The sequence below is a fragment of the Pangasianodon hypophthalmus genome, chromosome 23 (assembly GCF_027358585.1).
Source record: "Pangasianodon hypophthalmus isolate fPanHyp1 chromosome 23, fPanHyp1.pri, whole genome shotgun sequence".
Lineage (NCBI taxonomy): Eukaryota > Metazoa > Chordata > Actinopteri > Siluriformes > Pangasiidae > Pangasianodon > Pangasianodon hypophthalmus.
In genome coordinates this window covers 10,542,070-10,552,659 of record NC_069732.1, presented here as the reverse complement: position 1 = coordinate 10,552,659, position 10,590 = coordinate 10,542,070, and the positions used below count along the sequence as shown (strand labels likewise).

The window sequence follows — 10,590 nt, the reverse complement described above, 5'->3', positions numbered from 1 at the left end:
TAAGTGAGCTGTAATATAATTACAGTGGATCCAACTTTGACTCCACTCCCTGCTTGTTCTATTGACACTCCTCTGTATTAGGGGTTAGTTTTCTTGATCAAATTAACTGTGATTGTGTACCATTGACATATAATAAGCATAAATGCTGTGAATTTGTACAGAAGGCCATTTACACTACTCAGACACATCTTCTACATGACACTCCAATATGAATTCTAGGTAAGAGCAGAACTGTAGTATATCTGTCACTAAATACATGCTAATGATGAAATTATGAGAAAATGCATGGTTTTGTGTGTGTGTGACATTAACAGTTTCTTCTTTAAGCATCTGTATGTGGTTTTGCTAACTGAGTGACAAAAAGCAATTGTTCATCCAGACACCAAATTATGGTAATTGGGCATTGGCAATGTTTTAACATTTGCAGTTGTTTTAACACATTGTCTAGCTGTAAGTTTTTTAGGGTTTTTTGGTCATTTTCTCTGGCAATTGCTCTGCTACTATCAGATTCAGAAATCTGCCCACACAGACCAAGTACAAATTGGGCTTCAACCTGAAATCCACCAATTTGTGCTTTCAAGGTCCACTACTACAACCCAGTGCTTGTAAGTAGGATGGAGATTATCCACATGCCTGTTTACTGCCTGATCCAGTGCTTACGAGCAACACACACTCAGATAAGCATCTGATAAACCATCTGGCTGTAAGTTTTTACTTCTAAATCACTGGTTTTCTTCACCCTTTACCTTATATTTTCCTGAGGATGACGCTGTTCCCTATTTCACCCATTAGGACAAAATTTCAAATGTTTTTCTTGTCATTATCTCAATCTGCTACATAAAGCCAGTTCAGAAAATATTACTTTACATCTAGTGATGTTACACAATACTGCCACTACTTCATATAGGTTTTACCAAAGCGAGCATTTAGCTATATTTATATTACATGAAACACAAATTATTTATATGATTAAGTCTACAAGGTTCTGTAGGCTATATCAAGTCTAAATTCTTACTTTGAATTCATGGTTTCGCTTTTTTTGTCCACAACAGGTTTATATTGGGCCAAACTGTGGACAGTAAAAAAATTTGTAATGGAGCCAAGTGCTTCATCAATATCATTATTGATTTTTTTTTCCTTTTCCTCCTTTTTATAGGTGGACTCAGGTCAAATATTGTGGCTTTTAATGCTGGATTTGCAGTTTTACAGGAATCTCCCTGTATCCCAGATTTTTTGGTCGTTTTCTCTGGCAATTGCTTTGCTACTATCAGATTCAGAAATCTGCCAGATTTCAGCCCACACAGACCAAGTACAAATTGGTCTTTTCTTTAACCTGAAATCCACCAATTTGTACTTTCAAGGTCCACTACTACAAAACAGTGCATGTAAGTAGGATGGAGATTATCCACATGCCTGTTTACTGCCTGATCCAGTGCTTACGAGAAACACACACTCAGATAAGCATCTGATAAACCATCTGATATCCAACCATGGCTGCATGGATGGAAGGCATCCAGTGGCAGGTCCCAGCAGTGGCTCCTATTGAGCACAATAACCCACTTGTTGCTGAAGTCTGCTCTGGCATGATCCAAAGCCCTATCAGTCTTTTGCTACGGCTTCAAATAGCTCAATTTTTAATGTGAGCTAAGATCTAATCATAGAGTTTATGATAGGATATGATGATAAGGTTGCTATTGCTAATTACAAAAACACTGAATTCTATTGTGCCTAAGCTCATGTAGTAATTGCTTTACAAACAATATCTTTTATACATAGGTATGTCAAAGAGAGACTGCTTTAAGCTGTTTGTTGAAGGAACCTCAAGATAAAAATTACATGGTATTAGCCATCCCATATTTTTTCAGATAATTTGAATGAAAATATTTATTGGTGCAATTATGAAATGGTTTACATGTGTTTCTGTTGGAGGTGGTAAAACAAGGCAAACAGTAACAGGGAGTAGGGAGAACTGGGGTGTCTGATGGATGAGAGGGGGCCAAATTTCAAATCCATCCCTCTCCACAGGCTACCCCATCCCATTCTCCAGTCTCCCCTCCTACCTCCCTTTTGCCTGGCCACAGACACATGCCTTTTGTATGGAAGGAACCAGAGAAACACCCTGTCTCTCTCAGTGGAAAAAAATACTCAGAGAGTTAGGGAGAGGGGGACCGAGACAAGAGCCAAGGAGAGTGGAGCTTCCAGGTGCTTTGCCCCTAGTTAAAAGCCCAGTCCGTGTGTGTAGCGAGAGCGGTCAGAGCCTAGCCAAGCCAAGCACCCTGCCTCACGCTTCCTCTCGACTGCACTTTCCTCCTCTCACTCTCTCTTTCCCTCCTCCTTTGCACCCGTGAGTGAGAGCGCACAGTCATTCAGAAGGTGTGTCTGAAATCTACTTCTAGTCAACTGGGAGACAGCTTTGCAAGGACATTTTTCCTCCTCGCATGGACTTAAATTTTCTCCAGAGACAGAAATAAGAACAAAAAGAAGTCCATAAAGATTTTTTTTCTCCTGATTTTTGATATATTAAAAATCAATATAAGTTCTGAGATAATCCACAAATATTTTCATTTATTTCTTTCATCGCATCTGCTGTATTTCTGAAGATCATGAGCAGAACATAACATACCTGCAGAAGGTACCTGCCTGAGATCCTGAGATATCCCTGAACTTCTTCCTCAAGCAGAAGAGCAAGGTAACTGCACATCTGAATCTTTACTTTGCCTGCTTCCACAGACAGCTGCATGTCATCTTTGAAATTGTTTCTCATATCACGTTGCTGTAATCCAGTGAGGCTGAAGCCAAGGGCAGTTGAGAAAGAGAGGGGAAAACAGACGGCTTTATTTCTCAGTCATAAGACCAGCATAATGCTCATTGCACTGTTAACACTAGGCACTAGTAATGTTCAGCTGATTAACAATAATGCAACATTTTATATCATTCTCTCTCATTAATTTTATGAATATTCTGTTATTGCTAAATGCAGTCATGAGTTTAATAATTAATGTCATTTTAAATCTACTGACCATATTTCTACAAAAGTTTTTGGTATTAAGGTTGACAACTTTCCAATTTTGTTGCAAACTATTTGATTAAAGATAATATTGACTGAGTTGTGCTATTTTGGCAGGCTTAGACCTTCATATGCATGTGTGTGTCTGTTTCCTGGTCACTGTGTTGTAGGTTTCAGGTAGTGGGGTGAGGAAGTCACACAGCTGTTTTAGAGAGCGAGTTATATAACTGCTCTACAGCCACTCTGACTGACACCTGGGATTGTTTGGTCTATAATGTGCTATGCGTCCTGTCCACTCTATCATATCTAGCCTCTCTTATGAACACTTGCTTGCCCTTCAGACCCTGAAAGGGCATGTTTGAGCAGCCATCAGGTGCACTGTGCCTCATTAGCTGGCATGGGATGTAAGCTTTATATTAGTACTTTTTAAATATTGCATTTCCATCAAAAGATGTCATTTTTCACTTGGGATCAATGAGAGAGTGTGAGTTTTTGGAGAAAGACAGAGGCAGAGAAATGGACACAATGTGCTTTAATAAAACGTTCTGCTTCATTTGTGCTGAGGAACAGTACACATTAATACATATTTTTCTTGTCTGGGTAGCAGGACCCTGCTTCAACAGTCTGGAAAAGATCGTACGTTCTCAAACAAAAACACTGGCATTTCAGCAAGTGTTTAGTAGTTGACGCAGTACACTCAGAACAAAGTACTTATGACACTTATGTCCCTAACAGCTGAACTCTTGGAAGAAGTTTGATGAAGGGTGTCAGAGACACTCAGAAGAGTCTATTGTCTATTGGTATCTTTTATAAGGTTCAGTAGAGAATATTGAGTAATGTGTAACATTTGGTTGATATAGGAAGGAGGAAAGGAATGCTCCTGTGTTTTTCAGCTTGATCCCAATCTACCACATCTGTAGCATGGGTGCGAATACAATGGACAAGAATGTCCACAACTTTTCCTATGCTGAGAAAACAACATAACTAATAATGGAAGTCTAAGGGCAGTTGTTGATGTGTCAATAAGTTAATAATTCATCCTTTTGGAGATTAGACTACTTTTTCCAGAGGTAGGTATATCATAGTTCCTATAATATAAGCACCTTGGTTTACACCTGATAGCTCTGTTTCCTGATACTTGCTTTTTACTGTATTGATTCAATGATGGGACATTACATAAAATGACATACACACCTTTAGTGGTCTGTCTCATCCTAAGATCTTTTTTGTTAGACTGTAATGGTTGTAACTTTGTAACTTCAACACCTGCCCTTAGACTTCCATTATATATTTTTTTCAATAGATTCTCTGTTCTTTCTAGATTATTCAAATGTGTTGAATTTATGATCTATGCTAATTGCACACACACTAGAGACACAGTCAGTATAGAGTTTGAAAACCACTGGATTAATCCTTTAAGTGCTGTAGTACTATGCATAGCCCTAAAATCATTTGTTTTGTTTTGTTTTGTTTGGGTTTTTTTTTTTTCAATTTTGGTTTTGCCATTCATCTATGTTCAGTAAGAGGTGTAGCGATGTATTTTGTTTCTTTGTAGAAATAAATGCTTAAAATTAGCATAATTATCTGATTAATAGAATGAGATTATTTCAAGCTTGAAAGTAGTAAAAATTTTTAGAAATAGTATAGTAATCATATACTTGGTTTATTGTAAACTTATAATAGGACATACTAGATAAATCTGACTATATTCAAGATATTTCCACTTGCTAAGATGTGATTATTTTGCAGTGTAGGGAACATTTCTTCAGATGTACATCCAGGTTGGCCCCAGGCTGGACCACCAATGCCGCAAATATCTCAATGATTTCAAAAGAAAACTAAAAGCGATTCCTCAACCCTTGAATCGAGGAAAAAGGGGGCTCTAGTATTTTTTCTCCTCCAGTCTCTACAGTAAGAATGTAAACATCCATAATTGCATTCACAAGAATCCCTGGGCACCAATGGCACATGACACACATGGGATTTTAACTGTAGTAGATACCTTGATGTCAGCAACCATATCTAATGGTGACCCATTGCAAACAATCAGAGTACTTTTACAGCAATGTGGCTCAGTTCCCCTCCCTAACCCTCCTTCACAATGTAGTTAGGAAATCACAGAATAACAGACAGAGATTCTTTGGCTCTCTCTGACAGTAATGACAAGAATGTGCTGTAACTATGGATGCCCATCTCTGGGGTGGCCTGTTACTTCACTGTCTGCTTTTATGATACTAGTTAGCTCTGTCACGCAGGGGCTTTTGAAAAGTATGTAATTCTTTATTGCACTCCCAGCCCTCTGACTCGGGCTTTGATATATAGACCGGTCATAATCAGTGCTCACTGACTGATGGAGAAGCTTCTGCTCCTACACAAACCACCTGCATGGTTATATTTAGTCAATATACTCTCAATGAAGCTATTTTATGAGCTTTTAAGTCCAGAAACCATATACATCTTGGGAAGGATTTTAAACAGCTTGTCTTTTCCTCTCCTCTTCTCTAGCACTCTTTTGCTTCTAAGGAGTGGATGCAAAAATTCTTTGGCATGGTTGCCTGCTCTGGAGAGGCTGAATACATGAAAAAGAAAAGAATAAGACTTGCATCCAATCCATTATGGATTTTTTTCATCCAGTCTGTAATGGAGAACTGCAATTTTACTTCCCTGTTGAGATTTTTCCATGCTGAAGGAGTCAATCATGAGACCCACGGAGACCCAATACAACTGGATAGACTAGCAGGTTGAACTTGTGCACTCCCTAGAATTTGGGCCAAAAGATAAAAGTTAAAATGAGGATGGAGAGTTTTACTGGAAGAACAAACTGCCCATCTCCCATCTCTTGAAATACAGTATGCAAATATATCTACTCCAGATCCATCAGAAAGTATGCTTAATGCACACGCTGATGTTTATTCATGTGGAAGTCTCTAACTATTCATCAACAAGCAAAACTGAAAACATTTTACTGTGCTTTGAAATGATTTAGATGTATTTGGTGAATGTAAGCTTCTAAAGTAAAATGACCTCCACTATCCTTCACAAGGCACAGAATGAGGCAGACACTTTGCTGTTATGTGGCTCATAAATGAATATTCCATTAACTCTGCTGATAAAGAAAAGAATGCAAACCTGGGGTTAGTTTACTGCTTCACTTATGTGAAGTGATGCACTGAGTAGACTTGTTCTGGAAGTGTATAGTGTAAATAATTTGACCAGTGTGTATAGGAACAAAGGAAGGCTAGTATAACAAGAACAGTATCACCAGAAAACATGATGGCTTGATATAATAAGGTTAGGTTAAACATTATGCACTCTTTCAGGCTTGTCATGGCATTCTGTGCCCCGGCAAAAAAAAAGAGAGAGAGAGAGAGAGAGAACAAGAAAAAAGAGAAAACAGATCTCATTTACTTATTTATATTTATTTTGTTTTTATTTTATTAATTAATTCATTGTTGTTGTTGTTGTTTTTTTTGGGGGGGGGAACTGAATTCTCCTGTAAGGTGGGCACAAAAGTTGTTTTCAAGTACTCCCACTAGAGGGCAGTCTTTTTAATATGTTACCTCAGTAGGGAAATGTGTTTCAGAGGAATGTTACAAACACTGTCCCACCCCTAGCATGTGGGAACAGAGATTATGCCAAGACTTTAAACACATTTTAAAGCACAGCCCTGTCTTTGTACTACATAACAATTGTGCCAGTCAAGAGCATTACCATGTTAGTCATGATGAAATTCTGTCATGACTTTCTCTTAGCTTTTTTGCAAGATTGGCGTGTATTGCTTCATTTACTTTTTTGTTTATATCATGAAAATGATATTGATGGAGGTTGAAACTGGTAAATATTCATACACACATTTAACACATGCATAACAGTTAATTCCATGACTATATAAATCCTATAACATAAATGTTTGTGTATTTTTAAAGCAGTTGGGAACCACACCAGTTGAGAATCCTGTGTATTTGGAATCTTATCATTCCCAAAGAAAGCAAAGGGAAATTTTCTGCATGTTGGCAGAAAGGGTAGGATTCATACCTGCTAACAGGAAATGAAGGAGAATACCACTCATTCTCCAGGAAAAGCAAAGCAAATGCCTGCTTGTCTTCCAGGAACCCACACCCCAGTCTTTCACCATTACCATTTGTTCCTCACTACTTTTTGCTCCCTGAAAGGGAAGAGAAAACAGTCCAGGCAAGAAGTGCATTCCTTTCTCAGGCACTCTGCCTTTACTCAGTCTCTGTATTCTGTGCTCCTGCTGCACACGATTGTAATTCCACCCGCTCTCCACTTAGGGAACGGCAGACTGAAGCAAAACAGCAGATGAGAAATCACCCTGAAATCTGTCGGAAACAGCACTTTGGCACAAGTTTGGTCTGCAATCAGCACAGTACTTAGGCCACGCTAGCGATTAGATAGTGTGTGCTAGTGTGTGTGTGTGTCTGCACATTTCATAAGTCACGGTGAGATGTCAACTAAGATTATTTCCAACAGGTTTAACATCTTGTCGCTGAATTCCCATGTGTTGTACATAAACTGACCTGGACAGGGAAGGAGACAGCCTTGGGTTTTATGATGGCTAATCCAATCACTAGTTGTTTTGTTGGGCCTTCTGTCTCTACATATTCTTCTTAGAAAAAAAAAATATTTTCAGCAAATAGTGTTGTGTTTTCATTCATTTTATGACCATGTTCTTACATTTAACTATATGCTTTAGTAGGAAATTTGTCCAGAGCTGCTCCAAGGCTGCTGAAATCTAACACTACTCTAAATAAATAAACTTTACTCTATGAAAGATACTCACTTCAGATTGGCTGGCACAGGTTGCTATATTGGCTTTCTTTTAATATGGGAACACATGAGAAGTTCTCACTTCTCAAAATATGCTCACTATTCAAGTGGTTAAAGTTATAAAAACAGTGTGGCTAAGCTAGGAAATATGGACACTGAGCATATGCTAGCTAAAGACCCAGGCTTACAATTTAGCTTTTTTATATGAGCAATGTAAAGGGTGAATGACACTGGAAATTAGACAAAACCATCATGAATATCAACCTTTTCCTCAGATGTGTTGGTAAACTAATAAGAAGACACGGTATGACTAGAATTACACTAGAATTGACCGCAAAGCTAACTTCCATGGATGCTGCCATTTCCGAAGTGTATACCACAGGAATACCACAAGAGCAGGCAAGAGCCGATGATATGGAATCATCTCATAAACATAGTGAACACAACCCCATATAGTAGTAGTAGTAGTATTAGTAGTAAGCTACACATGTGTTCACTTTGCGCTTGCCTTCATTATCAAGCAGGTAAATGAAAATATGTTTTTATGTAGAAAATTGTAGAGTGCAAGGCATGGAAGTGTTTTCCATTAAAAATTAGGCCTTCTGTCTACACACACATGGGATAATATCCTCTGGGATATAGCCATAACAACAATCTTATAACAAACAGGGTAGTTTCTTGAAAAGTAGTTGAATACAATGTAATTTAGCTAAATACAATGAAAATGAGTTTGATCATTTTCACGAAATTCAGATATGAACAGGCAAAACATATTCAAAGTCCCAATTTTTACACAGCCATGGCATAAAAGATGGTTGTCTCTGCCTTGTTGCTTATTATCTGATGTCATGATGTATGGGTGTTATCTTTAATTTAATAAATACCCTAGAACCAAGCACACTACAATATTGCCATCGTGCAAATATGGACAGAGCAAGTTTGAAAGAAAATTATTAATGTCTTTGGGTATTGATATGTAATAAGGAAATCTTTTAAACATTAGACATTGTATCGCCATTTAAATTTTTTATATATATAAATCTAATATGTAAATACAAACTGAAATAAGATTTATTGCAACACTACAATGTGAGCCTTATTCCTCATGAAAAATGCTGAACATCATGTGTAACTGTATGAGAAACAGTGCAGAAAGTAATTTAACAAAGACAGCTGAACAAGTTTAAGCTCTGTCATATTTCTGATAGAACACATAATGTACACAAATGCATTCTTTCTTAGAAACTGATGTACAGCTGCAGCTGAAAGAGTCAGAGGCTGATGAATGAAACCCACTGTCTAATATTAAATCTGCAAAGTCATATGGCCCCACTGGGGCTTCATCTAAGTATCATCAATAGCTTCCGACTCTTAGAACATGTGTTGGCTTTGCTCTGTGCTCTCTCTTGTTGAGCACTTGAGCACGAAACTCTGCGCAATAGTGGTAAAAACAACACTGGGTTTCTGTGCCTCATTTGGTGCTGTCTGTGAGTTCCTGTCCCTCATTTTAGCTGTGTTTTTTCTCAAATTTTATGTTAACTCTCCTAAGTTCTGCCAGGTCTCGTTCTCACATTCTCATCTCTCCTTCATTTTCCTTGCTTTCTCTTTTCTGCTTTTTGAAAGTGCACTGGACGGCAACGAGTTTTTCCGTTCCATTGGCAGTGGAGAGAAATAGGGAAGCTTGTCGGGCTGCTCTTATTATTTTTCCTTTTGCTCACCATCAGCTCTGTCAGCAGCCTCTTTCTCATTCCTGGGCATTTGTAAATGTCTCTACCAGTAGAATAAAAGCTCGCTTATCAGCAATCTTTCTGTGGATGGCATCTCCGGGTTAGGGACCGAGTGTAGACCTGTGCTCCCACCAACAGAGGGTATAAGGGATGTGTTCATGTTTTCCTTTTTAGAATTGTATCCATCATTGATCTTTTTCTCTACATATCCCTTAAATTCTTGGTTTTGAACTTTAACTGTTGGTTCTGCAAAAATCAAAATACAATACTATTTACTGTAATATAGGCTTTTATTTCTATTTTCTAATTATATAATGAATTTCTTTCATTTTTTTTCTTTATAGTATTCAACTTAATACTTTTAATTCAACAAATGAATAAAAACACTTAAAAAGTTAAACTTTAGAGAGCTTATCTAAAGAATTTATATATAAATATTTTTTTAAAGCTATGAAAAGTGCAATATTTTGAGTGTTTTATATTTGTTACATTTTTTGAGAGCCTTAAAAAATCTATGTTTTAAAAATATTTTCTATTTTTTAAGCATTTTATATCTAATCTATATCTTTGTATAATGTATGTTTTTTATTTAATATTTTATTATATTTTTTATATGAAAATATTTGGATTTAAAATTTCTTTAACCTTGAAGCTTTGTATAAAATGCTGTAAGACATCTTTTTCTTACATATCAAGTTATGTTTGTAAGCCAACATCCTGCACCATTGTGCACAAACAGAATTAGAGATAATTCTTTACTACATTTCTTTTCTAAAATTCTTGAATACATTATTTCTTCTGTTTTATATTTCTACCATTACCAAGGCAAGACAGGGAGGTGGTGGCTGCGAAAACTTCATCACTATTGGAGAACAAGAGAGATGGGAATTTATAGGAAGCTAACTAGGAAGAAGGTGGTGCTTCAGGCCTGGCCTTTCTCCCAAACTTCAGTTAAAAATGTCGTAATTTAATTTAATATTTTGGAGAGTAATTCATTATGTTTATCCACACATCAAACCACTGTCCTAACTGTTTCCATCAGAGTAGGGTAGAACAAATGTATGTCTA

General features: G+C 37.2%; 1 protein-coding gene across 3 annotated transcripts in view; it reads left to right on the top strand.

Annotated features, from left to right (window-relative positions):
- The first annotated feature begins 2,059 nt into the window (after positions 1 to 2,059).
- Positions 2,060 to 10,590, top strand: part of col8a2 (collagen, type VIII, alpha 2) — a 45,642-nt gene continuing 37,111 nt past the window's right edge. Inside the window, exons 1-2 of one of the 3 annotated variants that reach the window (XM_053228460.1) lie at positions 2,060 to 2,373; positions 2,601 to 2,689. The gene's annotated coding sequence lies outside the window, so the exon portion shown is untranslated. Of the gene's footprint in view, positions 2,690 to 10,590 lie in introns of all 3 variants that reach the window. The other 2 variants (XM_026930233.3, XM_053228459.1) reach the window with 2 other exon arrangements.